The sequence below is a fragment of the Anopheles funestus genome, unplaced genomic scaffold (genome assembly GCF_943734845.2).
Source record: "Anopheles funestus unplaced genomic scaffold, idAnoFuneDA-416_04 scaffold_31_ctg1, whole genome shotgun sequence".
Classification (NCBI taxonomy): Eukaryota; Metazoa; Arthropoda; class Insecta; order Diptera; family Culicidae; genus Anopheles; species Anopheles funestus.
In genome coordinates, this window is record NW_026045360.1 from 280,781 (window position 1) to 304,845 (window position 24,065).

Below are 24,065 nucleotides of genomic sequence, written 5' to 3' on the forward strand. Positions count from 1 at the left end.
TAGCCAAGACACCTTAGCCGAGACACATTAGCCAAGACACATTAGCCAAGACACATTAGCCAAGACACATTAGCCAAGACACATTAGCCAAGACACCTAAGCCAAGACACCTTAGCCAAGACACATTAGCCAAGACACTTTAGCCAAGACACCTTGGCCAAGACACCTTAGCCAAGACACCTTAGCCAAGACACCTTAGCCAAGACACCTTAGCCAAGACACCTTAGCCAAGACACTTTAGCCAAGACACCTTAGCCAAGACACTTTAGCCGAGACACATTAGCCAAAACACATTAGCCAAGACACCTAAGCCAAGACACCTTAGCCAAGACACATTAGCCGAGACACATTAGCCAAGACACATTAGCCAAGACACCTTAGCCAAGACACCTTAGCCGAGACACATTAGCCAAGACACCTTAGCCAAGACACTTTAGCCAAGACACAATAGCCAAGACACCTTAGCCAAGACACCTTAGCCAAGACACCTTAGCCAAGACACATTAGCCAAGACACCTTAGCCAAAACACATTAGCCAAGACACCTTAGCTTAGACACCTTAGCCAAGACACATTAGCCAAGACACCTTAGCCAAGACACCTTAGCCAAGACACTTTAGCCGAGACACATTAGCCAAGACACCTTAGCCAAGACACTTTAGCCAAGACACATTAGCCAAGACACCTTAGCCAAGACACCTTAGCCGAGACACATTAGCCAAGACTTCTAAGCCAAGACACTTTAGCCAAGACACTTTAGCCAAGACACCTTAGCCAAGACACATTAGCCAAGACACCTTAGCCAAAACACATTAGCCAAGACACCTTAGCTTAGACACCTTAGCCAAGACACATTAGCCAAGACACCTTAGCCAAGACACCTTAGCCAAGACACTTTAGCCAAAACACATTAGCCAAGACACCTTAGCTTAGACACCTTAGCCAAGACACATTAGCCAAGACACCTTAGCCAAGACACTTTAGCCAAGACACATTAGCCAAAACACCTTAGCCAAGACACCTTAGCCGAGACACATTAGCCAAGACACCTAAGCCAAGACACTTTAGCCAAGACACATTAGCCAAGACACCTTAGCCAAGACACCTTAGCCAAGACACATTAGCCAAGACACCTTAGCCAAGACACCTTAGCCGAGACAAATTAGCCAAGACACCTTAGCCAAGACACCTTAGCCAAGACACAATAGCCAAGACACCTAAGCTAAGACACCTTAGCCAAGACACCTTAGCCAAGACACATTAGCCAAGACACCTTAGCCAAAACACATTAGCCAAGATACCTTAGCTTAGACACCTTAGCCAAGACACATTAGCCAAGACACCTTAGCCAAGACACCTTAGCCAAGACACTTTAGCCGAGACACATTAGCCAAGACACCTTAGCCAAGACACTTTAGCCAAGACACATTAGCCAAGACACCTTAGCCAAGACACCTTAGCCGAGACACATTAGCCAAGACACCTAAGCCAAAACACATTAGCCAAGACACCTTAGCTTAGACACCTTAGCCAAGACACATTAGCCAAGACACCTTAGCCAAGACACCTTAGCCAAGACACTTTAGCCGCGACACATTAGCCAATACACCTTAGCCAAGACACTTTAGCCAAGACACATTAGCCAAGACACCTTAGCCAAGACACCTTAGCCGAGACACATTAGCCAAGACTCCTAAGCCAAGACACTTTAGCCAAGACACATTAGCCAAGACACCTTAGCCAAGACACCTTAGCCAAGACACATTAGCCAAGACACCTTAGCCAAGGCACCTTAGCCGAGACACATTAGCCAAGACACCTTAGCCAAGACACCTTAGCCAAGACACATTAGCCAAGACACCTTAGCCAAGACACCTTAGCCGAGACACATTAGCCAAGACACCTTAGCCAAGACACATTAGCCAAGACACTTTAGCCAAGACACCTTAGCCAAGACACATTAGCCAAGACACCTTAGCCAAGACACCTTAGCCGAGACACATTAGCCAAGACACCTTAGCCAAGACACCTTAGCCAAGACGCAATAGCCAAGACACCTTAGCCAAGACACCTTAGCCAAGACACCTTAGCCAAGACACCTTAGAAAAGACACATTAGCCAAGACACCTTAGCCAAAACACATTAGCCAAGACACATTAGCCAAGACACTTTAGCCAAGACACATTAGCCAAGACACCTTAGCCAAGACACCTTAGCCAAGACACATTAGCCAAGACACCTTAGCCAAGACACCTTAGCCGAGACACATTAGCCAAGACACCTTAGCCAAGACACCTTAGCCAAGACACAATAGCCAAGACACCTTAGCCAAGACACCTTAGCCAAGACACCTTAGCCAAGACACATTAGCCAAGACACCTTAGCCAAAACACATTAGCAAAGACACCTTAGCTTAGACACCTTAGCCAAGACACATTAGCCAAGACACCTTAGCCAAGACACCTTAGCCAAGACACTTTAGCCGAGACACATTAGCCAAGACACCTTAGCCAAGACACTTTAGCCAAGACACATTAGCCAAGACACCTTAGCCAAGACACCTTAGCCGAGACACATTAGCCAAGACACCTAAGCCAAGACACTTTAGCCAAGACACCTTAGCCAAGAAACATTAGCCAAGACACATTAGCCAAAACACATTAGCCAAGACACCTTAGCTTAGACACCTTAGCCAAGACACATTAGCCAAGACACCTTAGCCAAGACACCTTAGCCAAGACACCTTAGCCAAGACACATTAGCCAAGACACCTTAGCCAAGACACCTTAGCCAAGACACCTTAGCCAAAACACATTAGCCAAGACACCTTAGCTTAGACACCTTAGCCAAGACACATTAGCCAAGACACCTTAGCCAAGACACCTTAGCCGAGACACATTAGCCAAGACACCTTAGCCAAGACACATTAGCCAAGACACCTAAGCCAAGACACCTTAGCCAAGACACCTTAGCCAAGACACCTTAGCCAAGACACCTTAGCCAAGACACCTTAGCCAAGACACCTTAGCCAAGACACCTTAGCCAAGACACCTTAGCCAAGACACCTTAGCCAAGACACATTAGCCAAGACACCTTAGCCGAGACACATTAGCCAAGACACTTTAGCCAAGACACCTCAGCCGAGACACATTAGCCAAGACACCTTAGCCAAGACACCTTAGCCAAGACACCTTAGCCAAGACACCTTAGCCAAGACACCTTAGCCAAGACACATTAGCCAAGACACCTTAGCCAAGACACCTTAGCCAAGACACCTTAGCCAAGACACTTTAGCCAAGACACCTTAGCCAAGACACTTTAGCCAAGACACCTTAGCCAAGACACCTTAGCCAAGACACTTTAGCCGAGACACATTAGCCAAGACACCTTAGCCAAGACACTTTAGCCAAGACACCTTAGCCAAGACACTTTAGCCAAGACACATTAGCCAAGACACATAAGCCGAGACAACTTAGCCAAGACACCTTAGCCAAGACACCTTAGCCAAGACACCTTAGCCAAGACACTTTAGCCAAGACACCTTAGCCAAGACACCTTAGCCAAGACACCTTAGCCAAGACACCTTAGCCAAGACACCTTAGCCAAGACACATTAGCCAAGACACCTTAGCCAAGACACCTTAGCCAAGACACCTTAGCCAAAACACATTAGCCAAGACACCTTAGCTTAGACACCTTAGCCAAGACACATTAGCCAAGACACCTTAGCCAAGACACCTTAGCCAAGACACTTTAGCCGAGACACATTAGCCAAGACACCTTAGCCAAGACACTTTAGCCAAGACACATTAGCCAAGACACCTTAGCCAAGACACCTTAGCCGAGACACATTAGCCAAGACACCTAAGCCAAGACACTTTAGCCAAGACATATTAGCCAAGACACCTTAGCCAAGACACCTTAGCCAAGACACATTAGCCAAGACACCTTAGCCAAGACACCTTAGCCGAGACACATTAGCCAAGACACCTTAGCCAAGACACATTAGCCAAGACACCTAAGCCAAGACACCTTAGCCAAGACACCTTAGCCAAGACACCTTAGCCAAGACACCTTAGCCAAGACACATTAGCCAAGACACCTTAGCCGAGACACATTAGCCAAGACACTTTAGCCAAGACACCTCAGCCGAGACACATTAGCCAAGACACCTTAGCCAAGACACCTTAGCCAAGACACCTTAGCCAAGACACCTTAGCCCAGACACCTTAGCCAAGACACATTAGCCAAGACACCTTAGCCAAGACACCTTAGCCAAGACACCTTAGCCAAGACACTTTAGCCAAGACACCTTAGCCAAGACACCTTAGCCAAGACACTTTAGCCAAGACACCTTAGCCAAGACACTTTAGCCAAGACACCTTAGCCAAAACACATTAGCCAAGACACCTTAGCCGAGACACATTAGCCAAGACACCTTAGCCAAGACACTTTAGCCAAGACACAATAGCCAAGACACCTTAGCCAAGACACCTTAGCCAAGACACCTTAGCCAAGACACATTAGCCAAGACACCTTAGCCAAAACACATTAGCCAAGACACCTTAGCTTAGACACCTTAGCCAAGACACATTAGCCAAGACACCTTAGCCAAGACATCTTAGCCAAGACACTTTAGCCGAGACACATTAGCCAAGACACCTTAGCCAAGACATCTTAGCCAAGACACTTTAGCCGAGACACATTAGCCAAGACACCTTAGCCAAGACACTTTAGCCAAGACACATTAGCCAAGACACTTTAGCCAAGACACAATAGCCAAGACACCTTAGCCAAGACACCTTAGCCAAGACACCTTAGCCAAGACACATTAGCCAAGACACCTTAGCCAAAACACATTAGCCAAGACACCTTAGCTTAGACACCTTAGCCAAGACACATTAGCCAAGACACCTTAGCCAAGACATCTTAGCCAAGACACTTTAGCCGAGACACATTAGCCAAGACACCTTAGCCAAGACACTTTAGCCAAGACACATTAGCCAAGACACCTTAGCCGAGACACCTTAGCCGAGACACATTAGCCAAGACACCTAAGCCAAGACACTTTAGCCAAGACACCTTAGCCAAGACACCTTAGCCAAGACACATTAGCCAAGACACCTTAGCCAAAATACATTAGCCAAGACACATTAGCTTAGACACCTTAGCCAAGACACATTAGCCAAGACACCTTAGCCAAGACACCTTAGCCAAGACACTTTAGCCGAGACACATTAGCCAAGACACCTTAGCCAAGACACTTTAGCCAAGACACATTAGCCAAGACACCTTAGCCAAGACACCTTAGCCGAGACACATTAGCCAAGACACCTAAGCCAAGACACTTTAGCCAAGACACATTAGCCAAGACACCTTAGCCAAGACACCTTAGCCAAGACACATTAGCCAAGACACCTTAGCCAAGACACCTTAGCCGAGACACATTAGCCAAGACACCTTAGCCAAGACACATTAGCCAAGACACCTAAGCCAAGACACCTTAGCCAAGACACCTTAGCCAAGACACCTTAGCCAAGACACCTTAGCCAAGACACCTTAGCCAAGACACCTTAGCCAAGACACATTAGCCAAGACACCTTAGCCGAGACACATTAGCCAAGACACTTAAGCCAAGACACCTCAGCCGAGACACATTAGCCAAGACACCTTAGCCAAGACACCTTAGCCAAGACACCTTAGCCAAGACACCTTAGCCAAGACACCTTAGCCAAGACACATTAGCCAAGACACCTTAACCAAGACACCTTAGCCAAGACACCTTAGCCAAGACACCTTAGCCAAGACACCTTAGCCAAGACACCTTAGCGAAGACACTTTAGCCAAGACACCTTAGCCAAGACACTTTAGCCGAGACACATTAGCCAAGACACCTTAGCCAAGACACTTTAGCCAAGACACCTTAGCCAAGACACTTTAGCCAAGACACATTAGCCAAGACACATAAGCCGAGACACCTTAGCCAAGACACATTAGCCAAGACACCTTAGCCAAGACACATTAGCCAAGACACCTTAGCCAAGACACCTTAGCCAAGACACTTTAGCCAAGACACATTAGCCAAGACACCTTAGCCAAGACACCTTAGCCAAGACACATTAGCCAAGACACCTTAGCCAAGACACCTTAGCCGAGACACATTAGCCAAGACACATTAGCCAAGACACATTAGTGAAGACACATTAGCCAAGACACCTTAGCCAAGACACCTTAGCCAAGACACCATAGCCAAGACACATTAGCCAAGACACCTTAGCCAAGACACATTAGCCAAGTCACATTAGCCAAGACACCTTAGCCAAGACACATTAGCCAAGACACCTAAGCCAAGACACCTTAGCCAAGACACCTTAGCCAAGACACCTTAGCCAAGACACCTTAGCCAAGACACCTTAGCCAAGACACATTAGCCAAGACACCTTAGCCGAGACACATTAGCCAAGACACATTAGCCAAGACACCTTAGCCAAGACACCTTAGCCAAGACACCTTAGCCAAGACACTTTAGCCAAGACACCTTAGCCAAGACACTTTAGCCAAGACACATTAGCCAAGACACATAAGCCGAGACACCTTAGCCAAGACACATTAGCCAAGACACCTTAACCAAGACACCTTAGCCAAGACACCTTAGCCAAGACACCTTAGCCAAGACACCTTAGCCAAGACACTTTAGCCAAGACACATTAGCCAAGACACTTTAGCCGAGACACATTAGCCAAGACACCTTAGCCGAGACACATTAGCCAAGACACATTAGCCAAGACACCTTAGCCAAGACACCTTAGCCAAGACACCTTAGCCAAGACACTTTAGCCAAGACACCTTAGCCAAGACACTTTAGCCAAGACACATTAGCCAAGACACATAAGCCAAGACACCTTAGCCAAGACACATTAGCCAAGACACCTTAACCAAGACACCTTAGCCAAGACACCTTAGCCAAGACACCTTAGCCAAGACACCTTAGCCAAGACACCTTAGCGAAGACACTTTAGCCAAGACACCTTAGCCAAGACACTTTAGCCGAGACACATTAGCCAAGACACCTTAGCCAAGACACTTTAGCCAAGACACCTTAGCCAAGACACTTTAGCCAAGACACATTAGCCAAGACACATAAGCCGAGACACCTTAGCCAAGACACATTAGCCAAGACACCTTAGCCAAGACACATTAGCCAAGACACCTTAGCCAAGACACCTTAGCCAAGACACTTTAGCCAAGACACATTAGCCAAGACACCTTAGCCAAGACACCTTAGCCAAGACACATTAGCCAAGACACCTTAGCCAAGACACCTTAGCCAAGACACCTTAGCCAAGACACATTAGCCAAGACACATTAGTGAAGACACATTAGCCAAGACACCTTAGCCAAGACACCTTAGCCAAGACACCATAGCCAAGACACATTAGCCAAGACACCTTAGCCAAGACACATTAGCCAAGTCACATTAGCCAAGACACCTTAGCCAAGACACATTAGCCAAGACACCTTAGCCAAGACACATTAGCCAAGTCACATTAGCCAAGACACCTTAGCCAAGACACATTAGCCAAGACACCTAAGCCAAGACACCTTAGCCAAGACACCTTAGCCAAGACACCTTAGCCAAGACACCTTAGCCAAGACACCTTAGCCAAGACACATTAGCCAAGACACCTTAGCCGAGACACATTAGCCAAGACACATTAGCCAAGACACCTTAGCCAAGACACCTTAGCCAAGACACCTTAGCCAAGACACTTTAGCCAAGACACCTTAGCCAAGACACTTTAGCCAAGACACCTTAGCCAAGACACCTTAGCCAAGACACCTCAGCCGAGACACATTAGCCAAGACACCTTAGCCAAGACACCTTAGCCAAGACACCTTAGCCAAGACACCTTAGCCAAGACACTTTAGCCGAGACACCTTAGCCAAGACACCTTAGCCAAGACACCTTAGCCAAGACACCTTAGCCAAGACACCTTAGCCAAGACACATTAGCCAAGACACATTAGCCAAGACACCTTAGCCAAGACACCTTAGCCAAGACACCTTAGCCAAGACACTTTAGCCAAGACACATTAGCCAAGACACCTTAGCCAAGACACATTAGCCAAGACACCTTAGCCAAGACACTTTAGCCGAGACACCTTAGCCAAGACACCTTAGCCAAGACACCTTAGCCAAGACACCTTAGCAAAGACACCTTAGCCAAGACACCTTAGCCAAGACACATTAGCCAAGACACATTAGCCAAGACACCTTAGCCAAGACACCTTAGCCAAGACACCTTAGCCAAGACACTTAAGCCAAGACACATTAGCCAAGACACCTTAGCCAAGACACATTAGCCAAGACACATAAGCCGAGACACCTTAGCCAAGACACATTAGCCAAGACACCTTAGCCAAGACACATTAGCCAAGACACCTTAGCCAAGACACCTTAGCCGAGACACATTAGCCAAGACACATTAGCCAAGACACCTTAGCCAAGACACCTAAGCCAAGACACCTTAGCCAAGACACATTAGCCAAGACACTTTAGCCAAGACACCTTGGCCAAGACACTTTAGCCAAGACACCTTAGCCAAGACACCTTAGCCAAGACACCTTAGCCAAGACACATTAGCCGAGACACATTAGCCAAGACACATTAGCCGAGACACATTAGCTAAGACACATTAGCCAAGACACCTAAGCCAAGACACCTTAGCCAAGACACATTAGCCGAGACACATTAGCCAAGACACATTAGCCAAGACACCTTAGCCAAGACACCTTAGCCGAGACACATTAGCCAAGACACCTTAGCCAAGACACTTTAGCCAAGACACAATAGCCAAGACACCTTAGCCAAGACACCTTAGCCAAGACACCTTAGCCAAGACACATTAGCCAAGACACCTTAGCCAAAACACATTAGCCAAGACACCTTAGCTTAGACACCTTAGCCAAGACACATTAGCCAAGACACCTTAGCCAAGACACCTTAGTCAAGACACTTTAGCCGAGACACATTAGCCAAGACACCTTAGCCAAGACACTTTAGCCAAGACACATTAGCCAAGACACCTTAGCCAAGACACCTTAGCCGAGACACATTAGCCAAGACACCTAAGCCAAGACACTTTAGCCAAGACACATTAGCCAAGACACCTTAGCCAAGACACATTAGCCAAGACACCTTAGCCAAAACACATTAGCCAAGACACCTTAGCTTAGACACCTTAGCCAAGACACATTAGCCAAGACTCCTTAGCCGAGACACATTAGCCAAGACACCTAAGCCAAGACACTTTAGCCAAGACACATTAGCCAAGACACCTTAGCCAAGACACCTTAGCCAAGACACATTAGCCAAGACACCTTAGCCAAGACACCTTAGCCGAGACACATTAGCCAAGACACCTTAGCCAAGACACCTTAGCCAAGACACAATAGCCAAGACACCTTAGCCGAGACACCTTAGCCAAGACACCTTAGCCAAGACACATTAGCCAAGACACCTTAGCCAAAACACATAAGCCAAGACACCTTAGCTTAGACACCTTAGCCAAGACACATTAGCCAAGACACCTTAGCCAAGACACCTTAGCCAAGACACCTTAGCCAAGACACTTTAGCCAAGACACATTAGCCAAGACACCTTAGCCAAGACACCTTAGCCAAGACACATTAGCCAAGACACCTTAGCCAAGACACCTTAGCCGAGACACATTAGCCAAGACACCTTAGCCAAGACACATTAGCCAAGACACCTAAGCCAAGACACCTTAGCCAAGACACCTTAGCCAAGACACCTTAGCCAAGACACCTTAGCCAAGACACCTTAGCCAAGACACATTAGCCAAGACACCTTAGCCGAGACACATTAGCCAAGACACATTAGCCAAGACACCTTAGCCAAGACACCTTAGCCAAGACACCTTAGCCAAGACACTTTAGCCAAGACACCTTAGCCAAGACACTTTAGCCAAGACACCTTAGCCAAGACACCTTAGCCAAGACACCTCAGCCGAGACACATTAGCCAAGACACCTTAGCCAAGACACCTTAGCCAAGACACCTTAGCCAAGACACCTTAGCCAAGACACTTTAGCCAAGACACCTTAGCCAAGACACCTTAGCCAAGACACCTTAGCCAAGACACCTTAGCAAAGACACCTTAGCCAAGACACCTTAGCCAAGACACATTAGCCAAGACACATTAGCCAAGACACCTTAGCCAAGACACCTTAGCCAAGACACCTTAGCCAAGACACTTTAGCCAAGACACCTTAGCCAAGACACTTTAGCCAAGACACATTAGCCAAGACACATAAGCCGAGACACCTTAGCCAAGACACATTAGCCAAGACACCTTAGCCAAGACACATTAGCCAAGACACCTTAGCCAAGACACCTTAGCCGAGACACATTAGCCAAGACACATTAGCCAAGACACCTTAGCCAAGACACCTAAGCCAAGACACCTTAGCCAAGACACATTAGCCAAGACACTTTAGCCAAGACACCTTGGCCAAGACACCTTAGCCAAGACACCTTAGCCAAGACACTTTAGCCAAGACACCTTAGCCAAGACACCTTAGCCAAGACACCTTAGCCAAGACACTTTAGCCAAGACACCTTAGCCAAGACACTTTAGCCGAGACACATTAGCTAAGACACATTAGCCAAGACACCTAAGCCAAGACACCTTAGCCAAGACACATTAGCCGAGACACATTAGCCAAGACACATTAGCCAAGACACCTTAGCCAAGACACCTTAGCCGAGACACATTAGCCAAGACACCTTAGCCAAGACACTTTAGCCAAGACACAATAGCCAAGACACCTTAGCCAAGACACCTTAGCCAAAACACCTTAGCCAAGACACATTAGCCAAGACACCTTAGCCAAAACACATTAGCCAAGACACCTTAGCTTAGACACCTTAGCCAAGACACATTAGCCAAGACACCTTAGCCAAGACACCTTAGTCAAGACACTTTAGCCGAGACACATTAGCCAAGACACCTTAGCCAAGACACTTTAGCCAAGACACATTAGCCAAGACACCTTAGCCAAGACACCTTAGCCGAGACACATTAGCCAAGACACCTAAGCCAAGACACTTTAGCCAAGACACATTAGCCAAGACACCTTAGCCAAGACACATTAGCCAAGACACCTTAGCCAAAACACATTAGCCAAGACACCTTAGCTTAGACACCTTAGCCAAGACACATTAGCCAAGACTCCTTAGCCGAGACACATTAGCCAAGACACCTAAGCCAAGACACTTTAGCCAAGACACATTAGCCAAGACACCTTAGCCAAGACACCTTAGCCAAGACACATTAGCCAAGACACCTTAGCCAAGACACCTTAGCCGAGACACATTAGCCAAGACACCTTAGCCAAGACACCTTAGCCAAGACACAATAGCCAAGACACCTTAGCCGAGACACCTTAGCCAAGACACCTTAGCCAAGACACATTAGCCAAGACACCTTAGCCAAAACACATAAGCCAAGACACCTTAGCTTAGACACCTTAGCCAAGACACATTAGCCAAGACACCTTAGCCAAGACACCTTAGCCAAGACACCTTAGCCAAGACACATTAGCCAAGACACCTTAGCCAAAACACATTAGCCAAGACACCTTAGCTTAGACACCTTAGCCAAGACACATTAGCCAAGACACCTAAGCCAAGACACCTTAGCCAAGACACATTAGCCGAGACACATTAGCCAAGACACATTAGCCAAGACACCTTAGCCAAGACACCTTAGCCGAGACACATTAGCCAAGACACCTTAGCCAAGACACTTTAGCCAAGACACAATAGCCAAGACACCTTAGCCAAGACACCTTAGCCAAGACACCTTAGCCAAGACACATTAGCCAAGACACCTTAGCCAAAACACATTAGCCAAGACACCTTAGCTTAGACACCTTAGCCAAGACACATTAGCCAAGACACCTTAGCCAAGACACCTTAGTCAAGACACTTTAGCCGAGACACATTAGCCAAGACACCTTAGCCAAGACACTTTAGCCAAGACACATTAGCCAAGACACCTTAGCCAAGACACCTTAGCCGAGACACATTAGCCAAGACACCTAAGCCAAGACACTTTAGCCAAGACACCTTAGCCAAGACACTTTAGCCAAGACACCTTAGCCAAGACACTTTAGCCAAGACACCTTAGCCAAGACACCTTAGCCAAGACACCTCAGCCGAGACACATTAGCCAAGACACCTTAGCCAAGACACCTTAGCCAAGACACCTTAGCCAAGACACTTTAGCCAAGACACCTTAGCCAAGACACCTTAGCCAAGACACCTCAGCCGAGACACATTAGCCAAGACACCTTAGCCAAGACACCTTAGCCAAGACACCTTAGCCAAGACACCTTAGCCAAGACACTTTAGCCGAGACACCTTAGCCAAGACACCTTAGCCAAGACACCTTAGCCAAGACACCTTAGCAAAGACACCTTAGCCAAGACACCTTAGCCAAGACACCTTAGCCAAGACACCTTAGCCAAGACACTTTAGCCGAGACACCTTAGCCAAGACACCTTAGCCAAGACACCTTAGCCAAGACACCTTAGCAAAGACACCTTAGCCAAGACACCTTAGCCAAGACACATTAGCCAAGACACATTAGCCAAGACACCTTAGCCAAGACACCTTAGCCAAGACACCTTAGCCAAGACACCTTAGCCAAGACACTTTAGCCAAGACACCTTAGCCAAGACACCTTAGCCAAGACACCTTAGCCAAGACACTTTAGCCAAGACACCTTAGCCAAGACACTTTAGCCGAGACACATTAGCTAAGACACATTAGCCAAGACACCTAAGCCAAGACACCTTAGCCAAGACACATTAGCCGAGACACATTAGCCAAGACACATTAGCCAAGACACCTTAGCCAAGACACCTTAGCCGAGACACATTAGCCAAGACACCTTAGCCAAGACACCTTAGCCAAGACACCTTAGCCAAGACACCTTAGCCAAGACACTTTAGCCAAGACACCTTAGCCAAGACACTTTAGCCAAGACACCTTAGCCAAGACACCTTAGCCAAGACACCTCAGCCGAGACACATTAGCCAAGACACCTTAGCCAAGACACCTTAGCCAAGACACCTTAGCCAAGACACTTTAGCCAAGACACCTTAGCCAAGACACCTTAGCCAAGACACCTCAGCCGAGACACATTAGCCAAGACACCTTAGCCAAGACACCTTAGCCAAGACACCTTAGCCAAGACACCTTAGCCAAGACACTTTAGCCGAGACACCTTAGCCAAGACACCTTAGCCAAGACACCTTAGCCAAGACACCTTAGCAAAGACACCTTAGCCAAGACACCTTAGCCAAGACACATTAGCCAAGACACATTAGCCAAGACACCTTAGCCAAGACACCTTGGCCAAGACACCTTAGCCAAGACACCTTAGCCAAGACACTTTAGCCAAGACACCTTAGCCAAGACACCTTAGCCAAGACACCTTAGCCAAGACACTTTAGCCAAGACACCTTAGCCAAGACACTTTAGCCGAGACACATTAGCTAAGACACATTAGCCAAGACACCTAAGCCAAGACACCTTAGCCAAGACACATTAGCCGAGACACATTAGCCAAGACACATTAGCCAAGACACCTTAGCCAAGACACCTTAGCCGAGACACATTAGCCAAGACACCTTAGCCAAGACACTTTAGCCAAGACACAATAGCCAAGTCACCTTAGCCAAGACACCTTAGCCAAGACACCTTAGCCAAAACACATTAGCCAAGACACCTTAGCTTAGACACCTTAGCCAAGACACATTAGCCAAGACACCTTAGCCAAGACACCTTAGTCAAGACACCTTAGCCAAGACACCTTAGCCAAGACACCTTAGCCAAAACACATTAGCCAAGACACAATAGCCAAGTCACCTTAGCCAAGACACCTTAGCCAAGACACCTTAGCCAAAACACATTAGCCAAGACACCTTAGCTTAGACACCTTAGCCAAGACACATTAGCCAAGACACCTTAGCCAAGACACCTTAGTCAAGACACTTTAGCCGAGACACATTAGCCAAGACACCTTAGCCAAGACACTTTAGCCAAGACACATTAGCCAAGACACCTTAGCCAAGACACCTTAGCCGAGACACATTAGCCAAGACACCTAAGCCAAGACACTTTAGCCAAGACACATTAGCCAAGACACCTTAGCCAAGACACCTTAGCCAAGACACATTAGCCAAGACACCTTAGCCAAGACTCCTTAGCCGAGACACATTAGCCAAGACACCTTAGCCAAGACACCTTAGTCAAGACACTTTAGCCGAGACACATTAGCCAAGACACCTTAGCCAAGACACTTTAGCCAAGACACATTAGCCAAGACACCTTAGCCAAGACACCTTAGCCGAGACACATTAGCCAAGACACCTAAGCCAAGACACTTTAGCCGAGACACATTAGCCAAGACACCTTAGCCAAGACACTTTAGCCAAGACACATTAGCCAAGACTCCTTAGCCGAGACACATTAGCCAAGACACCTAAGCCAAGACACCTTAGCCAAGACACATTAGCCAAGACACCTTAGCCAAGACACTTTAGCCGAGACACATTAGCCAAGACACCTTAGCCAAGACACATTAGCCAAGACACCTAAGCCAAGACACCTTAGCCAAGACACCTTAGCCAAGACACCTTAGCCAAGACACCTTAGCCAAGACACCTTAGCCAAGACACATTTGCCAAGACACCTTAACCGAGACACATTAGCCAAGACACTTTAGCCAAGACACCTCAGCCGAGACACATTAGCCAAGACACATTAGCCAAGACACCTTAGCCAAGACACCTTAGCCAAGACACCTTAGCCAAGACACCTTAGCCAAGACACTTTAGCCAAGACACATTAGCCAAGACACCTTAGCCAAGACACCTTAGCCGAGACACTTTAGCCAAGACACATTAGCCAAGACACCTTAGCCAAGACACCTTAGCCAAGACACCTTAGCCAAGACACATTAGCCAAGACACCTTAGCCAAAACACATTAGCCAAGACACCTTAGCTTAGACACCTTAGCCAAGACACATTAGCCAAGACACCTTAGCCAAGACACCTTAGCCAAGACACCTTAGCCAAGACACTTTAGCTGAGACACATTAGCCAAGACACCTTAGCCAAGACACTTTAGCCAAGACACATTAGCCAAGACACCTTAGCCAAGACACCTTAGCCGAGACACATTAGCCAAGACTCCTAAGCCAAGACACTTTAGCCAAGACACATTAGCCAAGACACCTTAGCCAAGACACCTTAGCCAAGACACATTAGCCAAGACACCTTAGCCAAGACACCTTAGCCGAGACACATTAGCCAAGACACCTTAGCCAAGACACATTAGCCAAGACACCTAAGCCAAGACACCTTAGCCAAGACACCTTAGCCAAGACACCTTAGCCAAGACACCTTAGCCAAGACACCTTAGCCAAGACACATTTGCCAAGACACCTTAACCGAGACACATTAGCCAAGACACTTTAGCCAAGACACCTCAGCCGAGACACATTAGCCAAGACACCTTAGCCAAGACACCTTAGCCAAGACACCTTAGCCAAGACACCTTAGCCAAGACACCTTAGCCAAGACACATTAGCCAAGACACCTTAGCCAAGACACCTTAGCCAAGACACCTTAGCCAAGACACTTTAGCCAAGACACCTTAGCCAAGACACCTTAGCCAAGACACTTTAGCCAAGACACCTTAGCCAAGACACTTTAGCCGAGACACATTAGCCAAGACACCTTAGCCAAGACACTTTAGCCAAGACACCTTAGCCAAGACACTTTAGCCAAGACACATTAGCCAAGACACATAAGCCGAGACACCTTAGCCAAGACACATTAGCCAAGACACCTTAGCCAAGACACATTAGCCAAGACACCTTAGCCAAGACACCTTTGCCAAGACACTTTAGCCAAGACACCTTAGCCAAGACACCTTAGCCAAGACACATTAGCCAAGACACCTTAGCCAAGACACCTTAGCCAAGACACATTAGCCAAGACACCTTAGGAAAGACACCTTAGCCAAGACACCTTAGCCAAGACACTTTAGCCAAGACACCTTAGCCAAGACACCTTAGCCAAGACACTTTAGCCAAGACACCTTAGCCAAGACACTTTAGCCGAGACACCTTAGCCAAGACACCTTAGCCAAGACACTTTAGCCAAGACACCTTAGCCAAGACACTTTAGCCAAGACACATTAGCCAAGACACATAAGCCGAGACACCTTAGCCAAGACACATTAGCCAAGACACCTTAGCCAAGACACCTTAGCCAAGACACATTAGCCAAGACACCTTAGCCGAGACACATTAGCCAAGACACTTTAGCCAAGACACCTCAGCCGAGACACATTAGCCAAGACACCTTAGCCAAGACACCTTAGCCAAGACACTTTAGCCAAGACAAATTAGCCAAGACACCTTAGCCAAGACACCTTAGCCAAGACACATTAGCCAAGACACCTTAGCGAAGACACCTTAGCCGAGACACATTAGCCAAGACACCTTAGCCAAGACACATTAGCCAAGACACCTAAGCCAAGACACCTTAGCCAAGACACCTTAGCCAAGACACCTTAGCCAAGACACCTTAGCCAAGACACCTTAGCCAAGACACATTAGCCAAGACACATTAGCCAAGACACCTTAGCCGAGACACATTAGCCAAGACACTTTAGCCAAGACACCTCAGCCGAGACACATTAGCCAAGACACCTTAGCCAAGACACCTTAGCCAAGACACCTTAGCCAAGACACCTTAGCCAAGACACCTTAGCCAAGACACATTAGCCAAGACACCTTAGCCAAGACACCTTAGCCAAGACACCTTAGCCAAGACACTTTAGCCAAGACACCTTAGCCAAGACACCTTAGCCAAGACACTTTAGCCAAGACACCTTAGCCAAGATACTTTAGCCGAGACACATTAGCCAAGACACCTTAGCCAAGACACTTTAGCCAAGACACCTTAGCCAAGACACTTTAGCCAAGACACATTAGCCAAGACACATAAGCCGAGACACCTTAGCCAAGACACATTAGCCAAGACACCTTAGCCAAGACACATTAGCCAAGACACCTTAGCCAAGACACCTTAGCCAAGACACTTTAGCCAAGACACCTTAGCCAAGACACTTTAGCCAAGACACATTAGCCAAGACACCTTAGCCAAGACACCTTAGCCAAGACACATTAGCCAAGACACCTTAGCCAAGACACCTTAGCCGAGACACATTAGCCAAGACACCTTAGCCAAGACACATTAGCCAAGACACCTAAGCCAACACCCCTTAGCCAAGACACCTTAGCCAAGACACCTTAGCCAAGACACCTTAGCCAAGACACCTTAGCCAAGACACATTAGCCAAGACACATTAGCCAAGACACCTTAGCCGAGACACATTAGCCAAGACACTTTAGCCAAGACACCTCAGCCGAGACACATTAGCCAAGACACCTTAGCCAAGACACCTTAGCCAAGACACATTAGCCAAGACACATTAGCCAAGACACCTTAGCCGAGACACATTAGCCAAGACACCTTAGCCAAGACACCTTAGCCAAGACACCTTAGCCAAGACACATTAGCCAAGACACCTTAGCCAAGACACCATAGCCAAGACACCTTAGCCAAGACACCTTAGCCAAGACACATTAGCCAAGACACATTAGCCAAGACACCTTAGCGAAGACACATTAGCCAAGACACCTTAGCCGAGACACATTAGCCAAGACACATTAGCCAAGACACCTTAGCCAAGACACCTCAGCCGAGACACCTTAGCCAAGACACTTTAGCCGAGACACATTAGCCAAGACACCTTAGCCAAGACACCTTAGCCAAGACACATTAGCCAAGACACATTAGCCAAGACACCTTAGCCAAGACACCTTAGCCAAGACACTTTAGCCGAGACACATTAGCCAAGACACCTTAGCCAAGACACCTTAGCCAAGACACCATAGCCAAGACACCTTAGCCAAGACACCTTAGCCGAGACACATTAGCCAAGACACCTTAGCCAAGACACCTTAGCCAAGACACCTTAGCCAAGATACCTTAGCCAAGACACCTTAGCCAAGACACCTTAGCCAAGACACCTTAGCCAAGACACCTTAGCCAAGACACCTTAGCCAAGACACATTAGCCAAGACACCTTAGCCGAGACACATTAGCCAAGACACCTTAGCCAAGACACCTTAGCCAAGACACCTTAGTCAAGACACCTTAGCCAAGACACCTTAGCCAAGACACCTTAGCCAAGACATTTTAGTCAAGACACTTTAGCCAAGACACCTTAGCCAAGACACCTTAGCCGAGACACATTAGCCAAGACACCTTAGCCAAGACACCTTAGCCAAGACACCTTAGTCAAAACACCTTAGCCAAGACACCTTAGCCAAGACACCTTAGCCAAGACACCTTAGTCAAGACACTTTAGCCAAGACACCTTAGCCAAGACACCTTAGCCAAGACACATTAGCCAAGACACATTAGCCAAGACACATTAGCCGAGACACATTAGCCAAGACACATTAGCCAAGACACCTTAGCCAAGACACATTAGCCGAGACACATTAGGCAAGACACATTAGCTAAGACACATTAGCCAAGACACATTAGCCAAGACACATTAGCCAAGACACCTTAGCCAAGACACATTAGCCAAGACACCTTAGCCAAGACACATTAGCCAAGACACATTAGCCAAGACACATTAGCCGAGACACATTAGCCAAGACACATTAGCCAAGACACCTTAGCCAAGACACATTAGCCGAGACACCTTAGCCAAGACACATTAGCCAAGACACCTTAGCCAAGACACCTTAGCCAAGACACATTAGGCAAGACACATTAGCTAAGACACATTAGCCAAGACACATTAGCCAAAACACATTAGCCAAGACACCTTAGCCAAGACACATTAGCCAAGACACCTTAGCCAAGACACATTAGCCAAGACACCTTAGCCAAGACACATTAGCCAAGACACCTTAGCCAAGATGCATTAGCCAAGACACATTAGCCAAGACACCTTAGCCAAGACACCTTAGCCAAGACACCTTAGACAAGCCACATGAGCCAAGACACCTTAGCCAAGACACCTTAGCCGAGACACATAAGCCAAGACACATTAGCCAAGACACATTAGCCAAGACACATTAGCCAAGACACATTAGCCAAGACACATTAGCTAAGACACATTGGCCAAGACACCTTAGCCGAGACACATTAGCCAAGACACCTTAGCCAAGACACATTAGCCAAGACACCTTAGACAAGACACATTAGCCAAGACACCTTAGCCAAGACACCTTAGCCGAGACACATTAGCCAAGACACCTTAGCCAAGACACCTTAGCCAAGACACCTTAGCCAAGACACATTAGCCAAGACACCTTAGCCAAGACACCTTAGCCAAGACACCTTAGCCAAGACACCTTAGCCAAGACACCTTAGCCAAGACACATTAGCCAAGACACCTTAGCCGAGACACATTAGCCAAGACACCTTAGCCAAGACACCTTAACCAAGACACCTTAGCCGAGACACATTAGCCAAGACACCTTAGCCAAGACACCTTAGCCAAGACACCTTAGCCAAGACACCTTAGCCAAGACACATTAGCCAAGACACATTAGCCAAGACACCTTAGCCGAGACACATTAGCCAAGACACCTTAGCCAAGACACCTTAGCCAAGACACCTTAGCCAAGACACATTAGCCAAGACACCTTAGCCAAGACACCATAGCCAAGACACCTTAGCCAAGACACCTTAGTCAAGACACCTTAGCCAAGACACCTTAGCCAAGACACCTTAGCCAAGACACATTAGCCAAGACACCTTAGCCAAGACACATTAGCCAAGACACATTAGCCAAGACACCTTAGCCAAGACACATTAGCCAAGACATCTTAGCCAAGACACCTTAGCCAAGACACCTTAGCCAAGCATCTTAGCCAAGACACCTTAGCCAAGACACCTTAGCCAAGACACATTAGCCAAGACACCTTAGCCGAGACACATTAGCCAAGACACCTTAGCCAAGACACCTTAGCCAAGACACATTAGCCAAGACACATTAGCCAAGACACCTTAGCCAAGACACCTTAGCCAAGACACCTTAGCCAAGACACATTAGCCAAGACACATTAGCCAAGACACCTTAGCCGAGACACATTAGCCAAGACACCTTAGCCAAGACACCTTAGCCAAGACACATTAGCCAAGACACATAAGCCAAGACACATTAGCCAAGACACCTTAGCCAAGACACCTTAGCCAAGACACATTAGCCAAGACACATTAGCCAAGACACCTTAGAAAAAACACATTAGCCAAGACACCTTAGCTAAGACACCTTAGCCAAGACACTTTAGCCGAGACACATTAGCCAAGACACATTAGCCAAGACACCTTAGCCAAGACACCTTAGCCAAGACACATTAGCCGAGACACATTAGCCAAGACACATTAGCCAAGACACCTTAGCCAAGACACCTTAGCCGAGACACATTAGCCAAGACACCTTAGCCAAGACACTTTAGCCAAGACACATTAGCCAAGACACCTTAGCCGAGACACATTAGCCAAGACACCTTAGCCAAGACACCTTAGCCAAGACACATTAGCCAAGACACATTAGCCAAGACACCTTAGCCAAGACACCTTAGCCAAGACACCTTAGCCAAGACACATTAGCCAAGACACATTAGCCAAGACACCTTAGCCAAAACACATTAGCCAAGACACCTTAGCTAAGACACCTTAGCCAAGACACATTAGCCGAGACACCTTAGCCAAGATACCTTAGCCAAGACACCTTAGCCGAGACACATTAGCCAAGACACATTAGCCAAGACACATTAGCCAAGACACCTTAGCCAAGACACTTTAGCCAAGACACATTAGCCAAGACACCTTAGCCAAGACACCTTAGCCGAGACACATTAGCCACGACACCTTAGCCAAGACACATTAGCCAAGATACCTTAGCCAAGACACCTTAGCCAAGACACCTTAGCCAAGACACCTTAGCCAAGACACCTTAGCCAAGACACATTAGGCAAGACACATTAGCCAAGACACATTAGCCAAGACACATTAGCCAAGACACCTTAGCCAAGACACCTTAGCCGAGACACATTAGCCAAGACACTTTAGCCAAGACACCTTAGCCGAGACACATTAGCCAAGACACCTTAGCCAAGACACCTTAGCCAAGACACCTTAGCCAAGACACCTTAGCCAAGACACCTTAGCCAAGACACTTTAGCCGAGACACATTAGCCAAGACACCTTAGCCAAGACACTTTAGCCAAGACACATTAGCCAAGACACCTTAGCCAAGACACCTTAGCCGAGACACTTTAGCCAAGACACCTTAGCCGAGACACATTAGCCAAGACACCTTAGCCAAAACACCTTAGCCAAGACACCTTAGCCAAGACACTTTAGCCGAGACACATTAGCCAAGACACCTTAGCCAAGACACCTTAGCCAAGACACCTTAGCCAAGACACCTTAGCCAAGACACCTTAGCCGAGACACATTAGCCAAGACACATTAGCCAAGACACATTAGCCAAGACACCTTAGCCAAGACACATTAGCCGAGACACATTAGCCAAGACACCTTAGCCAAGACACCTTAGCCAAGACACCTTAGCCAAGACACCTTAGCCTAGACACCTTAGCCAAGACACTTTAGCCGAGACACATTAGCCAAGACACCTTAGCCAAGACACCTTAGCCAAGACACATTAGCCAAGACACATTAGCCAAGACACCTTAGCCAAGACACATTAGCCAAGACACATTAGCCAAGACGCATTAGCCAAGACACCTTAGCCAAGACACCTTAGCCAAGACACCTTAGCCAAGACACCTTAGCCAAGACACCTTAGCCGAGACACAATAGCCGAGACACATTAGCCAAGACACCTTAGCCAAGACACCTTAGCCAAGACACCTTAGCCAAGACACCTTAGCCAAGACACCTTAGCCAAGACACCTTAGCCAAGACACTTTAGCCAAGACACCTTAGCCAAGACACCTTAGCCAAGACACCTAAGCCAAGACACTTTAGCCGAGACACATTAGCCAAGACACATTAGCCAAGACACCTTAGCCAAGACACCTTAGCCAAGACACCTTAGCCAAGACACATTAGCCAAGACACCTTAGCCGAGACACATTAGCCAAGACACATTAGCCAAGACACCTTAGCCAAGACACATTAGCCAAGACACCTTAGCCAAGACACCTTAGCCAAGACACCTTAGCCAAGACACCTTAGCCAAGACACCTTAGCCAAGACACCTTAGCCAAGACACCTTAGCCACGACACCTTAGCCAAGACACATTAGCCAAGACACATTAGCCAAGACACATTAGCCAAGACACATTAGCCAAGACACCTTAGCCAAGACACCTTAGCCAAGACACCTTAGCCAAGACACCTTAGCCAGGACACCTTAGCCGAGACACCTTAGCCAAGACACCTTAGCCAAGACACCTTAGCCAAGACACATTAGCCAAGACACCTTAGCCAAGACACATTAGCCAAGACACCTTAGCCAAGACACCTTAGCCGAGACACATTAGCCAAGACACCTTAGCCAAGACACATTAGCCTAGACACCTTAGCCAAGACACCTTAGCCAAGACACCTTAGCCAAGACACATTAGCCAAGACACTTTAGCCGAGACACATTAGCCAAGACACCTTAGCCAAGACACCTTAGCCAAGACACCTTAGCCAAGACACCTTAGCCAAGACACCTTAGCCGAGACACATTAGCCAAGACACATAAGCCAAGACACCTTAGCCGAGACACCTTAGCCAAGACACCTTAGCCAAGACACCTTAGCCAAGACACTTTTGCCAAGACACCTTAGCCAAGACACCTTAGCCAAGACACTTTAGCCGAGACACATTAGCCAAGACACCTTAGCCAAGACACCTTAGCCAAGACACATTAGCCAAGACACATTAGCCAAGACACCTTAGCCAAGACACCTTAGCCAAGACACATTAGCCAAGACACTTTAGCCGAGACACATTAGCCAAGACACCTTAGCCAAGACACCTTAGCCAAGACACCTTAGCCAAGACACCTTAGCCAGGACACCTTAGCCGAGACACCTTAGCCAAGACACCTTAGCCAAGACACCTTAGCCAAGACACATTAGCCAAGACACCTTAGCCGAGACACATTAGCCAAGACACCTTAGCCAAGACACCTTAGCCAAGACACCTTAGCCAAGACACCTTAGCCAAGACACATTAGCCAAGACACATTAGCCAAGACACCTTAGCCAAGACACCTTAGCCAAGACACCTTAGCCGAGACACATTAGCCAAGACACCTTAGCCAAGACACCTCAGCCAAGACACCTTAGCCAAGACACATTAGCCAAGACACCTTAGCCAAGACACCTTAGCCGAGACACATTAGCCAAGTCACCTTAGCCAAGACACCTTAGCCAAGACACCTTAGCCAAGACACATTATTCAAGACACCTTAGCCAAGACACCTTAGCCAAGACACCTTAGCCAAGACACCTTAGCCAAGACACCTTAGTCAAGACACCTTAGCCAAGACACCTTAGCCAGGACACATAAGCCAAGACACCTTAGCCGAGACACATTAGCCAAGACACCTTAGCCAAGACACCTTAGCCAAGACACCTTAGCCGAGACACATTAGCCAAGACACCTTAGCCAAGACACCTTAGCCAAGACACCTTAGCCAAGACACATTAGCCAAGACACATTAGCCAAGACACCTTAGCCAAGACACCTTAGCCAAGACACCTTAGCCAAGACACATTAGCCAAGACACCTTAGCTAAGACACCTTAGCCAAGACACATTAGCCAAGACACCTTAGCCAAGACACATTAGTCAAGACACCTTAGCCAAGACACCTTAGCCAAGACACTTTAGCCAAGACACCT

General features: G+C 47.4%; 2 long non-coding RNA genes across 3 annotated transcripts in view; both read right to left on the reverse strand.

Moving 5' to 3' along the window:
* LOC125774569 (uncharacterized) overlaps window positions 1–23,710 on the reverse strand; it is a 42,128-nt gene extending 18,418 nt beyond the window's left edge. Inside the window, exon 1 of the long non-coding RNA XR_007421052.1 lies at window positions 23,112–23,710. This is a non-coding gene — a long non-coding RNA (uncharacterized LOC125774569). The remainder of the gene's footprint in view (window positions 1–23,111) is intronic.
* Window positions 7,337–11,857, reverse strand: LOC125774573 (uncharacterized). 2 transcript variants are annotated; one of them, XR_007421057.1, is made up of 3 exons: window positions 11,815–11,857; window positions 10,149–10,176; window positions 7,337–8,342 (listed from the first exon to the last, which is right to left on the reverse strand). It is a non-coding gene; the product is annotated as an uncharacterized LOC125774573 (long non-coding RNA). The 2 variants fall into 2 exon arrangements; XR_007421056.1 differs by lacking the exon at window positions 11,815–11,857 and adding an exon at window positions 10,807–10,849.
* Window positions 23,711–24,065: the final 355 nt, after the last annotated feature.